At 42.9% G+C, this 25,831-nt stretch overlaps 1 protein-coding gene across 1 annotated transcript in view; it reads right to left on the reverse strand.

Moving 5' to 3' along the window:
* Positions 1 to 24,725, reverse strand: part of LOC138365561 (tripartite motif-containing protein 5-like) — a 52,034-nt gene extending 27,309 nt beyond the window's left edge. Inside the window, exon 1 of the mRNA XM_069326034.1 lies at positions 24,223 to 24,725. The gene's annotated coding sequence lies outside the window, so the exon portion shown is untranslated. The remainder of the gene's footprint in view (positions 1 to 24,222) is intronic.
* Between the last annotated feature and the right edge of the window lie 1,106 nt (positions 24,726 to 25,831).

Raw genomic sequence — 25,831 nt, forward strand, 5'->3', positions numbered from 1 at the left:
ATTGATTAGAAAGTTGACTTGATAGAGAAAGTAGAGCATGGATACTCCGTCACTCGACTCGCCCAAGAATTCAACATCGGTAAAGCTACAGTTTGTGATATAAAAAAGCAGAAGGATAATATTAAGAAATTCTTTGCTCAAACTGATACAATAGGCAACAGAAAAAATTGAGGCCTGCTAAGTATACGGATTTGGACTCGTCTGTATTTAAATGGTTTACACAGCATGGTACGAAAGGAATTGCTGTTTCAGTTGATTCTATTAGAAATGCAGCTGAAAGACTTGCTGTAAAGTTAAACATAGACAATTTCAAGGCTAGCATTGAATAAGTATGTCGATTTAAAGAGAGGTATGGCATCATTAACAAGAAAATTTGTGGCGATGCATTAAGTGCAGATGTTGGAAGTGCTAATGCATATAAGCATAAACTTTCTCAGCACATGATATCTAATAATCTAAGCTGGTTTTAAGTGTACAATGCAGATGTAACAGGCTTTAACTGGAAATGACTTCAAAGAAACACTTTGGCCTTCAGGCTTGAGAAGAGTATTCCTGGTTGCAAGATAAAGAAGGAAAGAATTTCAGCATTATTGTGCTCTAACGCAGATGGCAGTCACCAAACAAAGTACGCAATTGTTGGGAAATCTGCCAACCTCAGAGCACTGAAAAACTGCATGAACAGATTACCTGTCATCTACTACAACACAAAAAATGCCTGGTTCACACAGATTATTTTTGAAGATTGGTTCCAGAATCACTTGTAAAGAAGTAAAGAAAGCAGCAGATGTAGAATTCAGAGTGTAGAATTCATCCTACTGAGGTAAAGGTAATGCTGTTGACTGATAATGCCCCAGCTCACCCCATTGCTAAATTAACATCGCCTGATGGCAAAATAACATGTATGGCTTTACCACCAAACACTACATCTGTAATACAGCCCATGGATTAAGGGCTTATCAATGCTCTCAAAAGGCTTTATAAAAGAGCTATGAATTCAGATATGGAAGTTCTGCTCTCTGAGGAAGACGAGATGCTTAACCACTGCACTGCGCAACGCGCTTGTAGGCGCTCGACGGGTGGTGCGTAACACACCTCAGGGATCTTATAGGTATAGCGTATGATTCAAAACTCCCGCGGATACATGGGGGTCACATCAGCTTCCTCAGGGCTCTTTTGTAAACAGATGCCATTTAAAAAAAAAATTGTGGGCAACATTCCTGGGTGTAAGAGCCTCAGTATTGAGTGAGCAACCAAGGCTGGCGCACACAGCATGAGCTCACAGCACTGCTGTTCAGCTTGTGACCACAGCATCGCCGAATAATGTCAAAATATATATGTAACTGGTATTATTTAGCCATGATAGTATTACAGAAGAGCCTGAGTGTGATAATGACTGTGTACAATGTTCAAATGTAAGTGAATCAATGCTCTTCAAGATGTTCACAGCGCTAGCCACAGCACCACAGCATTATTTCGTCCATCTAGGAATCTTCAAACGACTTCATACGTTCCTTTACAAAATAAATGTGTGATCGATTATTCATTTACAGGATTTAGTGACCAGGATTGTGGTGATAATTAGCGCTGTGTGTAGTATTGTGGGAGGTGGAATTTTGGTGAGGGAGGGAGGGAATCGAGGTAGCGTCAGCATGTGGCAGCCACTCTTGTTTTGCTCACCATACTAGCTTAGTGGTTCACTATTGTGAACACAAATGTAGATACTTATAATAAATAAATAAATAAATAAACGTTTATTTAGGTAAGGTACATACAAGAGATTTTACAAAGTTTGTTGGATTAATAGATAGAGCTAGTACATACAATGCCTAAAGCCACTATTACGCAAAGCGTTTTGGGCAGGAAAAACATTAATGACTAAAGCTTAATACTAATGGGTATAAAGAATAAAATGTGTTGAGAACAAATAAAAATAGAGATAAAAGAGGGGGAACATGGCTGAAAAAGCAGCACAAATACAATTACAAATTATTACAGACAATTACAGACAAACAGCGTTGTTTTAAAAAAACCAGCGTTGAATGTAATGAAACGCCATTTTCTGGGTGAGACCCGGAGGCTCCCCGGAGCTTTACCGGCTGATATGCTAATGTCAGACTTTGGCATCAGTCATGTGTATGGAGTTCTAGGGCCTACCGGGGACCACGAGCCAGAACCTGGCCCCCTCAGAGAGGCAAGGGGAGCAATGGCCTATAGAAACCCCCGTGTGGTTGGAAGCATTCTATGTCTGCCATCGACTGGGTCAAGCATCCAGAAAGGCAAGCATTCCAAAACAAACCCCTATTCTGGTGAAAATTGCTACCTAAAGCCGAACTAGTGGATAGAACTCTTCAACAGAAAACAAGGAAACTAGTATGACGTCATACGTCACCGCGCCGCTGTCTGCGCAGCTCCCCCCTCCCCGGGAGGGGGAAGGGGGAGCCCCAGACCTCCCACGCCGGCTATCCACCCATCAGTTCTGAGGCTGGATGTCAAAACACACGAAAAACGCCGACCGGAGGGAGGGAGGGTTGCCGGGGAGCCTCCGGATCTCACCCAGAAAATGGCGTTTCATTACATTCAACGCTGCTTTTCTGGGGGGAGCCCCGTCGGCTCCCCGGAGCTAACTACACACAGAGGAAGGTCAAGGGACAGAACCGGGAGGCGGACACCACGCACCCCCCAAAGAGGCGAGACAACCGGCAGCAAACGCCAACCCAAGGCACCACAGCCCCGAAAATCCCAGGAACAACACGAGAACCATGAGCAGCAAGGCCCCTGCACGAACACCAAAAATCCATGCCCGAAAGACCGCAAGGCCACGTCACCCAGACGGCAGTGAGAGCAGCGAAGCCACGAACGCCACAGGCATGAGTGAAGAACACAGGCAGCTTAGCCGCAAGAACACGGCTGACCACCCGGGACACTATCACCCACGAACCAGGAAGAACAGAACCGGATCAACGCAAAACGCGCTCCGGACCCAAACGCCGTGGCACGCAAACAACAGCGAAGGGCCGCCACTGAACACAAAAACGACACACCCCCGGCCCGACCAACGAAGCACCAACAAACCCTGGACCCCTCCAGAATGCAGCAGCCCCACCCCGCGCCAGAAAAGATGGAGACTGCTGCCACCAAACAACCAAAACGCTAAAACCGAAGGAGCAAGAAACTCAGCGACGCGACCCCCAGAGGCAAAGGCCCAAAGGAAAGAGCCGACGAAAAAACACACCGGAACCGAAGGGGCACTACCAACCGAGGAGAAGACAGAGCACGCTGACCAGAGACAAGGATGGTGCAAGCGGCGCACGAACAGGCCGGAGGTGAAACGACGCACAAGACAGCTGACTAACGGCGCTGCACGAAAAGAGGCGACAGTATGTGGCAAGACGACGGCCCCAACCCCCACCAGAAAACCAAGCCGAGAGTAAACCAAGCTAACAAGAGTAACCACCTAAGAAGGGACAGGAAAAGGAAGGACCGCCAAAATACCCCATACTGCCGCCAAGAGAAGCACGCAGGTGGGACACCTACCACGAAGCCACCCGACCACCAACCGGAGGTGAGACCGCAAGGCAGAACATAAGCAGCCCCGACAAGGCCCCTCCGAGCCCAGGAAAAAGGCGGAGCCGCGGGAAGATCTCGGGCGCGACCACCGAAACCCAGGCGGCACAAGGAGATGGAACGTCTGCCGAACAGAAAAACTCCCCAAAGCATGCAAGCCCGCCAGGAGTTCAGAAACGACGGGTCCGATGCGAGACATCGCAAGACCCCCAAAAAAAAACAACCGGCAGGGCAAGCTAGGAAACCAAAGAAGGCGGAAGGGTCGCCGCCAGAACAGTACCCGGACCAAGGGGTACGAACAACTGCAATAGACCGAGACAAAGAAGCACATCACAGGACACAGGCTGACCAACGCCTAAGAACACACACAGAACATCCCTGCTGCAGAGGAAGCAGGAAGAAAGAGCAGAAGCACAAAAACCCCAGGAGAACCACCAGGGGTGGACAATCAGGCAGGGACAGAAAAAAAAACCACGCAATCCCCAGGCACAAAACGGCAGCAAAGTGCCACTCCACAACCGGACACAGGAACAAGGACACGCCACCGTGAAACACGGTACCAATGCACACGTGCAGCAGCAGCAACAGGCACCACTGCAACATGTAAATAGCAACTCCCTTCTGCAAAGGCAGAGAACGGAGCAGGCAGACCCCAGACAGGGCCAACGGAGACACAACAAAACCCTGCAGGCCCAGAAACCTGCACCAGGCGACCGACGGCGGAGAAACCCCGCTCGATACCTGCTGGATGAGGTACTGGGAGCTCTTTTACACCTGAAGCCCGGCCCAAGGCCAGGCTAGACCGGCCAGAGGGTGGCCCACCAGGCAGCTGCTAGGAGCAGTCCACCGGCCCACATACCATCACAACCAGGACGGGCCGGAACTGCCATACGAAAACAGGCTAGTGCACCCTGGAAGTCCACGGACGAACCAGCAAGAAGGCTTATGCTTGCAAGTAGGTCGTGTAACAAGCACAGACCTCTGATGGTAATACAGTGTTCCCCAAATGTGCCAATAGCACCACTACACTCCACTGGTACTATCCCGCAAGTTCTACCAGATAGGGGGGACCCAAGAGCCAGAGCTCAAAACCTGCAAGCACAGCCAGGAGCCTTACCAGGTGAGTACAGAACCAACCCTACAACCCCCACACCTCACAACATTAAAAAAGGAGGGTCCCCTGAATGACTCCAGCATGGGTTGGACATGCACATAAGGGGGACAGGAAGGGTTGAAAAAGGGACAGTCACTGGTGTGCGAACGGTCTCAGTCGTACAAAAATATACCTAAATAAAGACAGGTATATAAACAACTCTGCATCCAGCGCCCGGCCAAAAGACGCCAGACCGCAGAAACTCACCTGGCGAACGGTGGCACGAACTTGACACGACTCAACCGTGCCCAGAAGAACCAGGGAGCACCGCCAGGTGAAGACGCCAGAGCCGGACCCCGCCGGACCCGCAGGAGAGCAGGGAGAGGCGAAGGAGGCGGTCCACACCCATGACACAGGGAAAACCGCGGTGTCCTCCCCACAACTGGGAACCAGGACACCCCTGGCGCGAAGGGGCACATACCGCAGCCAGGGAGAAGAACGAGAGGCGAAGCACTGTAGCAAAAAGGGCGCAAAACACCAGCACTGAAACACCGCCCAGACCAAAACAAACTCCACGGCGCATGCGCATAACACGCTGGCCGAACCGCACACCCTCTCTGTGGGAAGACGCCAGCCAGGACTACTGCACGAGAAAAGTAGCCAAAAGAGGAAGCAGGAACAATAAAACCGGCCAAAGAAGCAAAGAGCACAAAAAGGAACCCAACCGGGCGACAAGCAGCCCAACCGGGCGACAAGCAGCCCAACCGGGCGACAAGCAGCCCAACCGGGCGACAAGCAGCCCAACCGGGCGACAAGCAGCCCAACCGGGCGACACGCAGCCCAACCGGGCGACAAGTAGCCCAACAGGGCGACAAGTAGCCCAACAGGGCGACAAGTAGCCCAACAGGGCGACAAGTAGCCCAACAGGGCGACAAGTAGCCCAACAGGGCGACAAGGAAGAGGAGCCGACAGACGTTCCAATAATGCGGGAAGTAGCGAAAAACCTTCCCGTACCCTCGAGAACACAGAAGCCAACACTAGTCCCGAAGGCACACGCAGGCGCACCCGAGATCAGAAGTCACGCAGAACCCCATCGAACGGGGAAACATGACAAAAACACCATCCCAAAAAGGGGTGGGAGGAAACATCCACCCACAGGACGGAACCAACCGACTCAAAGGCCAAGGAACCGAGCCCGGGGAGGGGCCGACGCCCAACAGCATGAACGGCGAGTGAGGAGGAAAGACCCCACTCCGCGTAACCACAAGCCCCGCCTAGAGGGGGATAAAAAAAACCCACGGGGTCCAACGGGGCCAAGGCCCCCCCAAGTCAGCCCCTCCCCAGCCCCGGGAACCAACACGACAGGCCCCGGGGCCGAGCCGTTCCCCCAAAGCCCCGGCCGTACCAGAAAACCGGGGTAGCCGTGAAAACACTAGGGAAGGGAGCCCACTGGCAGATTCATACAACACGGCTGGAGGAACAGGCTCAAATGCCCCCGTCACTACCCCGGAAGGGGAATTCCCCGGAAGGGGAATTCCCCGAGACTGCCCGAGTCTCAACACCACCAAAAACCCCGCCCCGAACCTACAGATGGTAAGGAACCGGACACAGGCAGGAAGGGTGATCCAGGGAAAAGACAAGGGGGCGTGGATGGAACCGAAGCAACCAACACCCCCAAGTCCCAAAACGAACTACAACGGGGCAGCCCCGGGGCTCCCGGGGAGGAAACCACGAGAACGTTGCCACCACCAAGGCTTAAGTGCAACGCCCCTGCTGCCCGCACCCGCTTCGTTAGCACAACCGGGTCACCAAGCCACAACGAGCAACCAAACTCGCAGGACTCCGGGTCGAAGGTGTCACCGACCCCACAGGCAGCAGACGGAGGCAAAACAGATTGTCACCCAGAGACAAAGGGCGAAAGCAACCCTCAAACTCGCTGGAAGCGAGGGGGGGACTCTGGGGTCACATCCATCGGACCCGTGCGCCCCCAGGGGTTTCCCAGGGTCCCGAGCGTTTACTATAAGAGGACTCGCGCTCAGGTAATCCCAGGCAGGGTACTGCTAACTGGCACCCAAAGCTACCAAACAACTTTCTAAGAGCTGAACCCCTGGGACGTGTAAACTCACGGGGACCTAGCAGGGGGTACCACCAGAAAATACTCAGAACACAAGGGACACAAGGGGCAAGAACGAAGGCAGACCCCCCCCCCCCACCAGGTAGATAAACAAAAAGAAAAAGAAAACCCCGCAAGAGGACAGCGTACCCAAGCGGAACAGAGCCGGCCGCTATGATTGGTAAAGACAAGCTGCACAGCACCCTGCGCCCCTACCAGTGCAAACTGCCCCCTACCCTAAGGCGAACAAGGGAGACAGAACACTCGAGCACACAAAGAGTGGCCGAAAACCAAGCAGTAAACGGCCAAGCAGGGGCAGGACCCAAGGAACTTGTGGAAGGTGGCCCCAAGGGCAGTACTTACAGGGCACCTAGGGAAGGGAACCCTAGGCGCATGCAGCCCGAGCACTGGAGAATCACTCCCGGCTCACGCACCACCTAGAAAACAGACACCACACTCTAGGTACAGTGCTGAAACAACCACTGGAGCCGGAGCACATAACCGTTGCCTATAGCATCAGCCGAAGAACTGATGGGTGGATAGTCGGCGTGGGAGGTCTGGGGCTCCCCCTTCCCCCTCCCGGGGAGGGGGGAGCTGCGCAGACAGCGGCGCGGTGACGTATGACGTCATACTAGTTTCCATGTTTTCTGTTGAAGAGTTCTATCCACTAGTTCGGCTTTAGGTAGCAATTTTCACCAGAATAGGGGTTTGTTTTGGAATGCTTACCTTTCTGGATGCTTGACCCGGTCGATGGCAGACATAGAATGCTTCCAACCACACGGGGGTTTCTATAGGCCATTGCTCCCCTTGCCTCTCTGAGGGGGCCAGGTTCTGGCCGTGGTCCCCGGTAGGCCCTAGAACTCCATACACATGACTGATGCCAAAGTCTGACATTAGCATATCAGCCGGTAAAGCTCCGGGGAGCCGGCGGGGCTCCCCCCAGAAAAAGCCAAGAATTTATTTCCTGCACACAGGGGGGGGTTGCCATATTTTGAGCCCGAGCAGCACAGTGACTAATAAGGATACAAAGGTTAGTAGAACAATAGAAAACTTCAAGAAATATTCAATTAAGGATGCAATTTACAACTAGGCCAAAGAATGGAGCAAGTTGAAGGTCACCACATTAAAGAATGCATGGAATAAAATTCTGAGTCCGGTACCTAGTTAGAATGAAGACAAAGATTACTATGATTTTGAGGGCTTTGATAATGTGATTTTTCAGACATTCAGAGATGCAGGTGAGGAAGATGTGCAATTTTCTGATGTGAATGCATGGTTAGATAATGATGCTGATGATCCAGGTTATGGTGAATTAGCTGATGATGAGATTATCTAGTCAGTTACTGGTAATAATGATGAGGATGTTGAAGAGGAAGATGATAGTGTGTTATCTATTCCATATGCTGCATCATTGCAAAAGGTTAATGATCTGCTTGATTTGGTTGCTGTAACTGATAATGAAGAGCTGACAGATTATTACCGGCACCTAAAGGACATGAAAGATATTATAATATCTTTGTGGTTGGCACAACAAAGAGACAAACTATGATTCAAAAGTTTTTGGTATGATTTCACAGAAGGCCTACAGGAACAGCACCCAGCACTAGCAAGGACACACCTGAGGATGCCCAGGCAACTGGACCAGCACCCAGCACTAGCAAGGACTCACCTTCCGAGGATGTCCAGGCAACTAGACCAGCACCCAGCACTAGCAAGGACTCACCTTCCAAGGATGCCCAGGCAACTGGACCAGCACCCAGCACTAGCAAGGACTCACCTTCCAAGGATGCCCAGGCAACTGGACCAGAACCCAGCACTAGCAAGGACTCACCTTCCGAGGATGCCCAGGCAACTGGACCAGCACCCAGCACTAGCAAGGACTCACCTTCCGAGGATGCCCAGGCAACTGGACCAGCACCCAGCACTAGCAAGGACTCACCTTCCGAGGATGCCCAGGCAACTGGACCAGCACCCAGCACTAGCAAGGACTCACCTTCTGAGGATGCCCAGGCAACTGGACCAGCACCCAGCACTAGCCATAACTTACCTGAGAGTACCAATTGAGCTGTACAGCACAGTTCTAATGACACTAAATGTACAAAGTGTAGTTTAAGTGATATATGTATACTGCAGTAGTGTGATTCTAGTGGTCTGTACTTTATGTACAGACTGTAGTGTATAATGTACATTTGTTAGAAAAGTTACTGTTCTTTAAACAATTTATATTGATATCATATGTGTGGCACTCTCAGGATATTGAGACTAACAAAGTTTGCACTACACAACTCAAAGTTACCCTAGTGTTCTAGTGCAGACAAGAATATTCAAGATGGCCGCCAGCAAGAGGAAAAACAGAGTTTGATTTTGGGGGATTCAATGAAGAAAGCATTGATATAAGCAGTCTACACAACAAGTTGGCAAAATTAGATACCATAGTGAACTCTCATGTAGAAATAATCAGTAAATTGAAAGACAGTAATGACTAGTTGTGTAGCAAAGTTTTATGTCTTGAGGGTTTAGTGAAAGACTTGTGCAAGGACAAGACTCAATTGGAAACAAATTGCAAAGCCATGGAAGAGGAAAATAATCTCTTAAAAAATAGCTTTGGAAGAAGCAAATTTAAACATAAATGACTACAATAGGTTAAGTAAGGAAATTCAACAGGAGAAACAGCTTTTGTCAGCACAGATGGAGGAAGTTACACAGGGAATAGAACAGTGCAAGAAGGATATGCAACTAACCTATGCACAAGTGGCCAAGGAGAAGGAAAAAATTGAAGAAGCAGTAAAGGAAGCCAAACACTGCAGCAACCAAGATAAAACAAACATTAGGCTGGAGATGAGGAAGGAATTGGCATCTAACCCAAAGTTGGTACAAAACACAGTTGATCGGAGCAAGTCCCTGATAATTTTTGGTTGCAAAGAAAAGATAATATCTAGGTCAGAAAGAGCTGTAGAAGAAGCAAAAGTAGTAGATAAAATTGTTGGCCTCGTGGAAGGTCTTACTACCATAGAGAATGTCTGCGACTACAGGAGAATAGGCAGGTACGTAAAAGGGAAAGATCGATCTTTGAGGATCACCCTAAACGGTGCCAAATAGATGGAAGAAGTACTAAGGAATGCTAGAAAATTACAAAGTGATGAGGATGGGAAAGTGTGATCGTTAAGACGAGATCTTTCAAGAGAAGACAGAGAGAAGCTGAAACTAAACCTCATAGAGGTAAAAAACTAAATGAGAGCAGAAATGAAGAAGAAAGCAATTCTTTTTTCTACAAATTGATAAGGGAAGGCAGGCCTGTAAAATGGTACAAAAAGGCAACCCAACATAATTGCTAGAGAGAGGGGTAGTGATGAATAAGGAGAGGGGGAACATGTTCCTGAAAATAGTATACACCAATGTAGATGGAGTAAGATCAAAGATACTGGAGTTAAGTGATGTAATACAGCTTCAGACACCAGACATTGTTGCACTCACGGAGACATAACTTGAAGATGTTATTTTAAATGAGGTCATATTCCCAAGAGGCTACTCAATTTGAAGACGGGACAGAAAAATTAGGAAAGGCGGTGGCGTTGCTGTGCTGGTGAAAGTACACCTAATGGTGAACGAAATAATGATTGCCAATCCACGAGAAGTTGACGTAATAGCATTAGAGATCTCCTATGAGGATGATAAACTAATGATCATAAATGCACATAGTCCACCGCCATGCAACACATGGACAAAGGGGGAGCTAGATAGTGAACGAGAGGGTCTTATAACAATAATGAGAGAGTTTATAGTAAGAGCGGATAAATATAGATCACGACTTTTGATAGTCAGCAACTTCAACTTAAAATCCATATACTGGGAAGCATACAAAGCTAGAACAGAGGATTTTTGGACCAGTAGATTTGTAGACCTCATCCTGGAAACATTTTTGTATCAACATGTTAAACAAGCTACGAGGATGAGGGAAGGGGACGTTGTTGGATATTTCCAACACCGAATACAACACTGTTGTATTCTCATTACTTATTACTAACAATACTAATTATTGTAGTAAGTAAAATTAACAACACGTAGAATTCTCATGTACTAATAATTTCATCTGTGCAGTAGGCTAGGAGTCTCACGTCACCTGACGCCAGTATTGCGTCAGATTTCCTTACAGTAAACACATTATATCCAATGTATGTGAGAATTAAACACGATTCTCTATACCTAAGGCATTCTGTATGATAACTAATTGCAGATGAATTGACTTCCAACTAAATGCCGAATAGAGCGTTGGAGTCATAGCGTCTATCTCGTAATAACGTTAACGTCACCAGTGAATGCCATGGGGAGACATTAATTCCTCTCCCTTATATATTTACTATTCTTAAATTGGTAAATAATAATAATTTCCTCCTCTAAATAATAAACCCGTCCAGTCTTCAACGTTTCAAGCGTAAATGCGAGAAATATTAATGTTCGTGACAATAATTTGTTTTATGAACGCGGATGCGGTGTGGGTAGAGGAAGGCCAACTCAGTACACGTGGAGAGCCGCTCAGAGGCAGACCTGCGTATTCCGTACTCACAAGGAGACGAAATTGTCCAGCCACTAGGGCAGACGTTATCCATCCTCAGATGAAAGTCGCCACTGTGAGGCGTGAATAACCTTGCAGATAATATCTTCAGCTAGTGCTGGTGTCAAATAAGGAACCTTTTAACCTGGTTCTTGACGACACGTGACCGGCCAGCGAAGCGCGTCACTATCCAGGATAGGTCAAACCGGAGCCTGGGACGCGAAGCACGGCAATCTTAATACTTATACAGTGCCCACAGCTAAGTATATTCCTTTATGTGATGCATCAGGTAAAAGTTTAATGGTAGCTGGGTGATTGTCCGTTATGACGCACGATAACATCTAATAACAGGTGATTAAATTCTGTCACCTGTAACTCTCAATTTCTTGAATATAGATTTAGTAGTTAAATTAGTTACTACTGTACATATTTGTCTTGCAGCACAAGAGAGGAACTCTCCATGCCGCCTTCTCCCATATTAATCCGTCCCTTTCGTCAGCCGACCGAGTCCAGAGAATAAGAGGAACTTCCATGGCTTGTCTAAAGGAATCATCATTAAGCTAAGACTATATTTTCTTTCATGATTCTATTGCAATTTCTTATGTGCAGAATCCCTCAAGATTAATATGTGGTTTACTGTAACTCTCATTGCTATACTCATAATCTATGTTTCCATCTATGGTAATGATAGCAGTTTCAATATAATTTTTATAGGATTAGATTATTATTAATTGAATTAGTGAACGAACCACACTAATTCCTGGACGTACTTACCTCCAGTAATAACCCCCCAATGTAGGTGCTTGAGGGTTTGATTCATTTAATAATACAGCCCATTAATTATTTCTATGATCATAAATTCTAGTATTTTTATCCATAGTTACTGGTTTCATCTAGGAATTATTTAATGATCAGAAATTCTCAGTTTCCCTCTTTACTATAAAAGCGGGTGGTCCTTCGTAATTTAATTTACTACATTAATATTTAAATAATCAGATTCAAGCCCCAAATATCCCACATTATGGTCCTTATCGAACCGGATAGGCATTAAATCTATAATTAAAATATTAACCATTAATAACTAATCATTGTATGACAGAAGCTAGACTAACTATTTAATTAATTGTGTCAACTAACAGTGTAACACATCAGTTAGTCTAGATCACACTAACATAGCTACCTTATACATAGCTTTAGTGGGTCATAACCAATTACCCACAACATTTAGACCTACTCTTCATACTGAAGTAGAATCTTTAGGTCACCAAGAGCAACAGCTCATAACCTTATATTAATCACTAACACCAATTAAGTGTTAACCATTTAGGCTATACCAATGTTTCAATATATGGCTGTCAGCAGACTGTCCATTATAGCCTGAATCCATGTTATAATTACTGATTCACTCAAGTCAGTGGATCATTAACATTTAGGGATCCAGTATACTAATATAAATTACTGATCTCATACTAACTAGTTAATCATTACTAACCCTGATAATATTTTATTCCATAATTAGGAGTACATTCAGGAGTTAGATAATATTTACGGCAGTAGAATACTTGCCAAACACAATTAATTCCTTTGTGTTCATTTAATTTCTTATACACATAATTACACAAGTGTATATTATATAAAATACCAAAAAACCCAAAAACACAGCACAATTATTTGCACATTACTGCACCATAATATAATCTTTGCCAACCTTAGGTAGGTAGCAATTTAGGCTGTGATTGTGTTGAATCTGGCACAAGCACAGACTAAATATAGTTGTAGTTTCTCAAGTAGAAATTCTCACGACTAGGCTTGAGCTAGTTAGTGACACATATATTATTCATTTGTGCTGACCCTATCAAGGGTGGGATTAACCATTTATTGTGTAATTATTTTATTGCATATTTCTATGTATGTTTTTGATTGTTACTGTAAGTCAACTACCCATCCGAGGCTGATTTAGAAGAGCTAAGCTGAGGAACACCTGTAGTGAGACCAAGGTACCACTCAAATCTTAGTTGCTTATTATTAGGTAGGTAGCTAACCTCTAAATGAGGTAAATTACAACCAGCCTCAAGAAATATCAGGCTGTCAATACTTATACCTGCTCTACATCAAGGAGCAGACACCATAGCTATACCACTAGCTACATAAGCCCTATCAGGCTGTCAATAATTATACCTGCTCTGCATCAAGGAGCAGACTATAGCTATACCACTAGCTACATAAGCCCTATCAGGCTCAATTTACCACAAGAATGAATCCTTTAGAAAGGAATGCAAGATTCTTGACAGCTCTTCAACGTCCCTTAGGAAAACTGCTTATGAAATGTCATTTCTGTGTCGAAACTGACCCAGGTGACGTCTATAGACTAGCAAGTTACATAAGGTACGCCATCCAAAAATATGATCATGTAAAGACTGTGATCGAGTCCCACAGGAATTTACTCCAAGTCGGTCATACTGTCTCAGACCACTTACGTCTGACAGAATCTGATCTCGGTAACTATGAACATTCTGTTCAAACCAGGTTAGACCGATATAAGGAGGTGCTTGCGAGACAAGATATTCCCGAGTGGGTGGATCAGATCATTAATAGACCTGTATCCAAGTTAACACTCAGTTCAGATGAAATACCTGAACTACCTCAAGACGAGGAGAATCCTCTAATCAATGCTGATCACTATACAGGATCAACAACTGAAGTTCAACCTTCATTTTCTAACCTCTCATCTAATACCGCTTCATGTGATGATTTGTTTACAGAGTCTGATCAAATTTCAGACCACTCTTCTCAATGTTCCTTGGATTCTATAAGTTCAATACATAAGGCTACTGAATTAACTAGCCTATCACCAGAATCCAGAGAAACAAGTGAAGCTGCAGATGAAACAAGTGAAGCTGCAATAATCAGTGAATCTGAACCAGAAAATGATAAAGCTAATGCTGCAGCAGCAGTCGAAGCTGTAATCAAAGCTGAGGCTAAACAAGAAGCCTTAAGCAACACAAGTAATGGTCACAATTGCTCACAACAGCCTTCTAAAGTAAGTGCTAACAATGAGAAGACTATTATAAACCTTGTGCACCAATTATTAAATTTATCTTCACCAGAGCAATCAGTTGACTCTTTACAAGCCTTTAGTTTCCAGCTTGAGTCACTGATAAATTCTTTCAGTAAAGAGGTGGATCACCCAACTACTGAGTGGATGACTAAAATTATCATCCAGAGAAAATTGTCTGGTGACACACTTAATAAACTATATGTATGCCAGAATGGTAATACCCTGTCAATGCAGGATATATTTACAGGTTTGCGTAATATGAGCAATCATACAGCAGACCAAGCAATTAATGCTAAATCTGAATGCACCAAAACTGTACCTACATCAGTTTCCTTGCCTGAAACTCCTAAAGTGACACTGTCACTAGGTAACAAAGGTGCTAATAACCCATGTAACCAGAATCAGTCAAATACTGATTCATCAGTGAGACCTAAGAGTCCCACAGGTGCTCCTAAGAGACCTAATAGTCCAAAGAGCACTCCCAAGAACCTGTTAATGGTTCCCCAGAGTACACCAAGTACTCCCAAGAGAATAAATAACAAGCAAATGCAAACAGCAAAACCATCACAACCTGCAAATACTGTTTTACCTAAAACGGTAACCCCTAAACGAACTATAGGATGGGGAATGTGCTTGTTTTGCAATCAAAAACATTCTCTGTACAAATGTACTAATTATCCTAATAGAGACACAAGAGTCAGACGACTCAAAACAGTTACATAAATGTACTAGGTGTCTCAAACCACATAATGTTAACAGCTGTGACACCCCACTGAACACCTGCAATAGGTGTAGAAGGGGCAAGCATCATGCTGCACTGTGCAAATTAGTTAGGACTAATTATGTCAATCCTGGAATAGGACGTAGAGAATCTACACCAGTACAGTGCTGCAAGGTGCGAGATGTGTACAGCGTAACTACACAAGCATCTCAAGTGGATGCTGCCCTGCCTACTGCCCAACTTCAAGTGAAGAACAGAGGAACCAAGATCACCATACGTGGACTATTTGATCAAGGTTCCCAGAGAACTTTCATTACTCAAAGGGCAGCAGAGGCACTTAATTTACAACCAATAGGACAGGTAAAATTAAACTTGTCAGGGTCCATGATAAATCGAGGAACCCATGAATTCACAGTAGTTCAACCGCTTGTACGACTAGGTAGTCATGCCAAGGCTGTCCAAGCCATTGTTGTAGATCAAATACCTTTAGACTTAAATATTAAGGGTCTGGGGTACACAGCCCACTTCCTGCAGGAACGTGAAATTAATTTGGCTGACAACAAGTTAACGTCTGACCGCCTTAACAATGTAGATGTACTAGTAGGAGCCGACTACTATTACCAGTTCATAACTGGACATGTTAAACGATTGGGAATGAATATGCTCCAATCTGCAGGTGGCTACTTACTTACTGGTAAAGTTCTGAATGTGAACAAGCCTAAACCTGCCAATAATAATAAATTAGTCAGCAGTAAATCAATTCTCCAGCAGCAAGCTAAAAGGAAAAACACAGCTGAGTAATAAACTCAGATTGAATGTAGTGCAATTGATACTCGCCGAGATGTTTCATAGCTCTCAGTGAAAACCAATGGTCCGTACTCAAACAAGTACAAGTCACAACGACCAAACCATTGAATTCACTGCAGACCTAGAATTATTCTCGACAAGTAGTAATTGACCACACTCAGTCTTCCTAGTTAAATTGTAATGTTGGGCTAGAGAATCTAGTACCCCCTAGGTAATTAATAATGTTAGGCTAGAGAATCTAGCACTTAATGCCACTGGCATTTCCTGAATTTAGTAATTCTATGAAGTCATCAAGCAACTTCAGTAATTACAAATTCACTAGGACCACTGGTCCACTATACTTGCGCTTAAAGGTTTGCCAAGAAAACCTTCTTAATACCATGTTTTCTGCACTAAGAGTTAGTGATAAATACTTGCATTAATTGTTTGAGTTGTTTTTTCTTTCATTTCTGCTTATTTAGTGTAGGAACGCAGCACGAACAAACTTGCAAACTTACTAATATGTAAGCGAATTTACAGAGAACTAATATGTTTAATGCATTATCGTTAAACATTAGCATTGTTAATTAACATGCTTCCTGAGCTTAATATAGCTCACCTTAGAATTAATGTAATAATATGAGTGCTTGTTCCCCATGCGTACGAGCTTAATATTGCTCGCCATGATAATTGAATAATGCAAAACTCCACCTCGTTAATTCGAGTTCACTGAACTCACCCTGTTAGCACTGCTAACGAGCTCACTGTAGCTCACCCTGTCAACACTGTTGACGAGTTCACTGTAACTCACCCTGTTAGCACTGCTAACGAGCTCACTGTAGCTCACCCTGTCAACACTGTTGACGAGTTCACTGCAACTCACCCTGTTAGCACTGCTAACGAGCTCACTGTAGCTCACCCTGTCAACACTGTTGACGAGTTCACTGCAACTCACCCTGTTAGCACTGCTAACGAGCTCACTGTAGCTCACCCTGTCAACACTGTTGACGAGTTCACTGTAACTCACCCTGTTAGCACTGCTAACGAGCTCACTGTAGCTCACCCTGTCAACACTGTTGACGAGTTCACTGCAACTCACCCTGTTAGCACTGCTAACGAGCTCACTGTAGCTCACCCTGTCAACACTGTTGATGAGTTCACTGCAACTCACCCTGTTGGCACTGCTAACGAGCTCACTGTAGCTCACCCTGTCAACACTGTTGACGAGTTCACTGTAACTCACCCTGTTAGCACTGCTAACGAGCTCACTGTAGCTCACCCTGTCAACACTGTTGACGAGTTCACTGCAACTCACCCTGTTAGCACTGCTAACGAGCTCACTGTAGCTCACCCTGTCAACACTGTTGACGAGTTCAATGTAACTCACCCTGTTAGCACTGCTAACGAGCTCACTGTAGCTCACCCTGTTAACACTGTTAACGAGCTCACTGTAGCTCACCCAGTCAACACTGTTGACGAGTTCAATGTAACTCACCCTGTTAGCACTGCTAACGAGCTCACTGTAGCTCACCATATTCACGAGTTCAATATAGCTCGACCTGTTAATGAGCTCAATACTGCTCACAATCTTAATTCGAGTACTTTGCTCACAATTAGCTTAGTCCCTTACTTAGGTAGGTTAGAAATTCAAACCATTTATTTAGGTAGGCTTAGGGACTTTAGTAGTGTCAACTGAGTACTAGCCTAATCTGTACTCACCATTAATTACAGTTGACTATACTTATAGAGACTGATTTAATAAACTCAAATTCATGTAAAGGTGATTTCGTATTAACCAGTTTACAGTGTCAAGCCTATGAGCTGCCATTTAATTAGCTCATAAGTCAGAATGACTAGGCTGCTAATCTCACTGTCGACTCAGAATTTTCCTTGATTTTAATGAATAAACTTTTCAGTTCTCTACTTTTCTATTATTTTAGCTAGTTAGCAAATTATTTGTACCATCAGTCAGAATGACTACTGCACGGCAGTGCACATTAAATTCAATTTCCTCATTTGAATTTGGGGTGATCGTGATACTGCGTGATGTTATTGTCTAGTAACTCAATAGTTACAAGTCACAGCGACCCTAGACAGTGACCTTACTGTAGTGTCATAGTCTCCTTGATCTTGAAGGACTAATAATACTTTACTGTATAATCATACAATAGTGTTATCAGTTCCTAGGAACTTATTCTGAGTTTGCCTACGATTCAGCAGCTACGTAATACACCATTACATGTCACTGCGACCCTAGTTGTTGAGTTTATTGTGAGCTTTAGAGTGTTCCTGATTACCGATAACTTAATCATTTAATGTTTCAATATTTAACACGTTTCCACTAAGGGAAACTACAAGCCTATTATAGTTCTCAACTAAGAGCAATTCTTTAATTATTGTGTAGGCTATAAGTAACATGTTTCATTTACATGTAATTAGCAAGACTTAAGTTCTTGTAAGTCCTTGATCAATCCGGGACGTTCGTTATGTGTGTACCAACATACTAACATATTAACATACTAATGTACTAATCTTAATATCACTTCGGGATAGGTCAGTACAACACAGTACACTACGACCCTAGAATCCTCCCCCCAGAGTTATGTTGGATATTTCCAACACCGAATACAACACTGTTGTATTCTCATTACTTATTACTAACAATACTAATTATTGTAGTAAGTAAAATTAACAACACGTAGAATTCTCATGTACTAATAATTTCATCTGTGCAGTAGGCTAGGAGTCTCACGTCACCTGACGCCAGTATTGCGTCAGATTTCCTTACAGTAAACACATTATATCCAATGTATGTGAGAATTAAACACGATTCTCTATACCTAAGGCATTCTGTATGATAACTAATTGCAGATGAATTGACTTCCAACTAAATGCCGAATAGAGCGTTGGAGTCATAGCGTCTATCTCGTAATAACGTTAACGTCACCAGTGAATGCCATGGGGAGACATTAATTCCTCTCCCTTATATATTTACTATTCTTAAATTGGTAAATAATAATAATTTCCTCCTCTAAATAATAAACCCGTCCAGTCTTCAACGTTTCAAGCGTAAATGCGAGAAATATTAATGTTCGTGACAATAATTTGTTTTATGAACGCGGATGCGGCGTGGGTAGAGGAAGGCCAACTCAGTACACGCGGAGAGCCGCTCAGAGGCAGACCTGCGTATTCCGTACTCACAAGGAGACGCCATTGTCCAGCCACTAGGGCAGACGTTATCCATCCTCAGATGAAAGTCGCCACTGTGAGGCGTGAATAACCTTGCAGATAATATCTTCAGCTAGTGCTGGTGTCAAATAAGGAACCTTTTAACCTGGTTCTTGACGACACGTGACCGGCCAGCGAAGCGCGTCACTATCCAGGATAGGTCAAACCGGAGCCTGGGACGCGAAGCACGGCAATCTTAATACTTATACAGTGCCCACAGCTAAGTATAGTCCTTTATGTGATGCATCAGGTAAAAGTTTAATGGTAGCTGGGTGATTGTCCGTTATGACGCACGATAACATCTAATAACAGGTAATTAAATTCTGTCACCTGTAACTCTCAATTTCTTGAATATAGATTTAGTAGTTAAATTAGTTACTACTGTACATATTTGTCTTGCAGCACGAGAGAGGAACTCTCCATGCCGTCTTCTCCCATATTAATCCGTCCCTTTCGTCAGCCGACCGAGTCCAGAGAATAAGAGGAACTTCCATGGCTTGTCTAAAGGAATCATCATTAAGCTAAGACTATATTTTCTTTCATGATTCTATTGCAATTTCTTATGTGTAGAATCCCTCAGGATTAATATGTGGTTTACTGTAACTCTCATTGCTATACTCATAATCTATGGTTCCATCTATGGTAATGATAGCAGTTTCAATATAATTTTTATAGGATTAGATTATTATTAATTGAATTAGTGAACGAACCACACTAATTCCTGGACGTACTTACCTCCAGTAATAACCCCCCAATGTAGGTGCTTGAGGGTTTGATTCATTTAATAATACAGCCCATTAATTATTTCTATGATCATAAATTCTAGTATTTTTATCCATAGTTACTGGTTTCATCTAGGAATTATTTAATGATCAGAAATTCTCAGTTTCCCTCTTTACTATAAAAGCGGGTGGTCCTTCGTAATTTAATTTACTACATTAATATTTAAATAATCAGATTCAAGCCCCAAATATCCCACAGACGTTCCCTCCATGCTAGATTTTATATTAACCAGGAAGGAGGAAGAGATATTTGATATTCAGTACCTTCCTCCCTTGGGTAAAAGTGACCATGTCTTTTTGGGAATAAACTATGCAATGCGTTATAATCTGGTAGAAAATAAGGAGGTTGAAGCAGTTGAAAAAGCTGACTTCAGGAGAGGACACTATGGCGACCTTAGACATTTTTTTTAGTGAGTATAATTGGACAGACTTGTTGCTAGGCAAGGAAGTAAATGAGATGTATGTCAAGTTTTGTGAAATATATGATAAAGGCACAAAAAAAATTATACCAAAGCAGAGATACACAACTAGGAAACAGGATTGGTTTGACAGAAATTGTGAGAGGGCCAGAGACCAAAAGACACAAAAATGGAATCAATATAGCAAGAGGCCAAACCCCCAAACATACAAGCGTTACAAAGACGCGAGAAACAACTACACGTCAGTGAGGAGAGAGGAAGAAAAAAATTTTGAAAAAGAAATTGTGGACAAATGCAAAACAGAACCAGGTCTATTCTATAAATTCATAAACAACAAATTGCAGGGTAAAGGATAATATTCAGAGGTTGAAAATGGGAAATAGATTCACGGAAAAAGAAAAAGAAACGTGTGAAACATTAAACGAAAAGTTTCAAAGTGTGTTTGTACAAAATGAAATCTTCAGGGAACCAGACACAATAAGAATTCCAGAGAACAACAGAGCACATAGAGGTGTCTAGAAACGAAGTGGAAAAAATGCTCAAGGAGCTAAGTAAGAACAAAGCAGTTGGTCCAGATGGAGTTTCACCCTGGGTTCTGAGAGAATGTGCACCTGAGCTCAGCATTCCACTTCAACTGATTTTTCAGGCATCCCTGTTTACAGGAGTTGTAGCTGATGTGTGTGGAAAAAGGCTAACATCATTCCAATCTACATAAGTGGCAGCAGGGAAGACCCCCCTCAATTATAGACCTGTATCATTAACAATTGTAATTGTCAAAATATTGGAAAAAATAATTAAAACTAAATGGGTAGAACACCTGGACAAAAACAATATAATATCAGACAGACAGTATGTTTTTCAATCTGGAAGATCCTGTGTAACGAATTTACTCGGTTTCTATGATCGAGCCACAGAGATTTTACAGGAAAGAGATGGTTGGGTTGACTGCATCTATCTGGACCTAAAAAAGGCTTTTGACAGTTTCACATAAGAGGTTGTTCTGGAAATGAATATATTGGAGGGGTGACAGGTAAGCTTCTAACATGGGTGAAAAATTTCCTAACTGATAGAAAAATGAGGGCCGTAATCAAAGGCAATGTGTCGGATTGGAGAAATGTCCCAAGTGGAGTACCATAGGGTTTAGTTCTTGGACCGGTAATGTTTATTGTTTACATAAACGATCTACCAGATGGAATACAGAATTATATGAACATGTTTGCTGATGATGCTAAGATAATAGGAAGAATAAGAAACCTAGATGATTGTCATGCCCTTCAAGAAGATCTGGACAAAATAAGTAAATGGAGCAATACAAAATAAGTATATGGAGCAAAACTAGAAGATAGAAGAAAAAGAGGTGATATGATCACCAAGTACAAAATAGTAACAGGAATTTAACGTGAATAAATGCCATGTTATGGAATGAGGATTTAGAGAACATCGACCCCACACAACCTATAAATTATGTGAGAAATCTTTAAAGAATTCTGACAAAGAAAGGGATCTAGGGAAAGTTCTAGATAGAAAACCGTCACCTGAGGACCACATTAAGAACATTGTGCAAGGTGCCTATGCTACACTTTCTAATTTCAAAATTGCTTTTAAATACATGGATGGTGAAATACTAAAGAAATTGTTCACGACTTTTGTAAGACCAAAGCTGGAATATGAGGCAGTTGTATGGTCCCCATAACTTACGAAGCACATCAACAAACTGGAAAAGGTGCAAAGACATGCCACTAAGTGGCTCCCAGAAGTAAAGGACAAGAGGGGTCTGTCTAATTACCACAAGCTACACAAGCTTCACAAAGCTTCCTGGCAATACGTTTGTAATGAATAAATATGATATGTTAGGTTTGGCTGACCTGACCTAACCTAACCTAACCTAACCTAACCTAACCTAACCAAACCAAACCTAACCTAACCTAACCTAACCTAACCTAACCGACGCTTGGATCGTCGACTTTATTTGGCGTCACCAGCTCTTTATTTTCGTCTAATTTCTTAATAAAAATATACTTTTTCAGATTAAAATTATGTTTTCTCATGTTGTACATTCAGCACCAACATTATAATGAGTAAATATATCATATTTATTCATTACTAACATAAGCTTTCTGAAGCTTTGTGAAGCTTGTGTAGCTTGTGGTAATTAGACGGACCGGACAAGAGCTATGAGGAGAGGTTAGAGGCATTAAATATGAAAAACTAGAAGATAGAAGAAAAAGAGGTGATATGATCACCAAGTACAAAATAGTAACAGGAATCGATAAAATTGACAGGGAAGAATTCCTGAGACCCGGAACTTCAAGAACAAGAGGTCATAGATTTAAACTAACGAAACAAAGCTGCCAGAGAAATATAAGAAAATTCAATTTTGTAAACAGAGTGGTAGACAATTGGAATAAATTAGGTGAGGTGGTGGAGGCCAAAACCATCAGTAATTTCAAAGCGTAATATGTATGACAAAGAGTGCTGGGAAGATGGGACACCACGAGCATAGATCTCATCTTGTAACTACACTTAGGTAATTGCATTTAGGTAATTACAACTCAACTGGTAAGGTAAGTACAGTACTGCAACGTGCCATATCAATTTATTTCATTTCAATATACATTCTTTGTTATTTAAATTTTTCATAAGGCAAATGTGTACTGGCATATGCATTAATGTGATTGTATTTTTTTTTTGGGGGGGGGGGAGGGGAAAGGGTGTTGCTGGGGCCGAACGGATGGAACGAATTCCACACTGGAATAAATCGGCTATGCCTCATAGCCGAGGACACACTGTATTACTCATTTAATTTCTATATTTACTGTCAACATTTAATGTCATCTAATTTCATGCATTTCTTTGATAAAGTGTTTACTCGTGTCCTTTATGATCTTCGTTATTTGTAAGTGTTGGCCCCATTAACCTTAAATTATAGTATGTTACTCTATGTTCTGATTTGTTAAAAAAAAAATGTTGTGAGGAGCAGTTCACTTGCTTTTCTAAATTACAACTTGTATTTCCATTCTATAATTAATGCAAATAAACTACTGTACTGTTGCTAGAACTTCTGACTCCATAATGTAATAGTCTATGCTTGTCATCCTTAAGTATCACCTTCTTTGTATTAATTTTTTATTTTCCTGGAACACTCTCATTTTGTTAGCTTACTACTCTAATAGTATTAAGTGTTTTACCTCGTCACAACATTAATTAAACAACTTTTATATTATTAATAATTTTTGCCCGAAACGCTTTGCATAATAGTAGCTTCATTAGTATATGTAACTCCTGTCTCTTCATTGAACAATACTCTTATGTTCTTTGTACACACAATCTTTTGAATAAATAATAATAATATTATTATTATTATTTACACACGGAAAATCACACAAAAGTGATATACATCAATGAGAAAATTCACTCGGGCTGTGAGATGAGGCAAACCTGCAATGTTTGCATTACCTCATAGCCTCAGTGGATTGTTCATTGATGTATATCACCTTAGTGTGATTTTCTGTGTATCTGAAGTTGTGCATACAGTGTTGAACTACAGTACTTTATCCTTCACCTGAGTGCTTAGGGGTCTTACATAAAATTTGGACTGGCTTCAGGACTTCCTGTGATATCAGGATATCACAGACTTCCTGTGTTATCAGTAGAAATCCGATTATAAAACTTTTAGGAAGTCAGTGGTGGTACAGTGGTAGAGTATGCGACTGGCAATGCCTTGGTTGTTGGTTTGCAACACCACACAGTCCCAGTGGATTTTCGTATTATTATTATTATAAAAATTATCATATTCGATAGACCAATGTCCACACCCCAACAATGCCATAGGCCTATTTCCACACCCCAACAATTGCATGTTGGGGTGTAAGACAATGGTGGAGCAGAAAGTACTCAAGAACTTACGGTGGATGATGAGAGTGCGAGGAACAAGGTGGTCAGGTGGCGCCAGTGACTCCTTCCTTCAACAGTTTTGTCTCTCCCTCGTGGTATATCCTCAATGTCTTCAGTGGTGTGGCCTCACTACACACTTACACTGCCACAAGTGTCCTGAGAGTACTGTGGGAGGATCAATTTGGCGGGTATTGTGGACACAGGTCTTTAAGACAGGCGAACTTCACGAGTCGTGGAGACGTGTATAGCAACCTTTGTTGTGATGACGTCACTCGCTCGCTCGCTTACTCGCCACGTCGCTCTTCCCATTTTCTTTGGTTACTGATCTTTGCTGAAGTTTAATTTACCTGAAAGCCACTAATATTGGTGGCCTCAACGAGGACAGGAAGCTGGCGGCTTGTTAAAGGTTCTACCCATTTGCCTGGACGATCTTTTCTATCTGTATTTTAAAACCCAGTACAGATTTGGCGTTTACCTTACCTACTCTTTGGCGGGTAGGCTGTTTTACGGGTTTACAACCATACGGGTGAAAGAGCATCTTCTGTTTTCTGTCCTACATTGTGGCTTGTTGAGCTCGAACCCGAGAATCTGACCTTTTGAAGAAAGTGTCCAGATCGACATCGTCCAAATTGTTTAGTATTTGAAAGGTTTCGATGAGCTCCGCCCTGTCATGCTTTTTTGCAGTGTTATATATTTATTTATTTATTTATTTATTTATATATATACAAGAAGGTACATTGAGATTGTGAGGATACATAGCATAGTAATTACATTCTTGTAAAGCCACTAGTACGCGCAGCGTTTCAGGCAGGTCCATGTACCTTCTTGTATATATATATATAAATCTAAGAAAATTTTAAGTAGGTAAATACTAGCAAAATTTATAAAAATGATAACAGATACATAGCAAGAAAAAAAATAAGATGAGAAAAATTTGTAGGTATATTGAGGCACATAGGTAGCTCAGATTGATTGCAATGACAGCTTGAATGGTAGTTAACAAAAATTAGTAGGTACAATACAGTATATAGCTTGCACAAAAGCACATAAAAAGAAGACAGCAATGAACACAATGAGAGAGTTGTTTGGATTAAGTACATAAAGATTGGGAGATTTGGTAACACTAGATACAAAGCAAATTTAAAGCTCATTGTGGGAAACTACGAAGATGAAATTAGGTACTTTTTGGTTTTGTTTTTGAATGGGGCAAAAGTTGGACAGCTTTTCAATTCACTAGGGAGTGAGTTCCATAGACTGGGTCCCTTTATTTGCATAGAGTGTTTACACAGATTAAGTTTGACCCTGGGGATATCAAAGAGATATTTATTTCTGGTGTGGTGATAATGGGTCCTATTACATCTGTCCGGGGAGAGCTTCAGAGCAGAATTTGCATTTAAGAACAGGGTTTTGTAAATGTAGTTGACGCAAGAGAATGTGTGGAGGGAGTTAATATTTAGCAAGTTTAGGGATATAAACAAGGGAGCTGAGTGTTGTCTGAAAGCAGAGTTTGTTATAATTCTGATAGCAGATTTTTGCTGGTTGATGATGGGCATGAGGTGGTTTGCAGTGGCTGACCCCCATGCACAGATACCATAATTCAGATAGGGATAGATTAGTGCAT

Source organism: Procambarus clarkii, chromosome 17, assembly GCF_040958095.1.
Source record: "Procambarus clarkii isolate CNS0578487 chromosome 17, FALCON_Pclarkii_2.0, whole genome shotgun sequence".
NCBI lineage: Eukaryota > Metazoa > Arthropoda > Malacostraca > Decapoda > Cambaridae > Procambarus > Procambarus clarkii.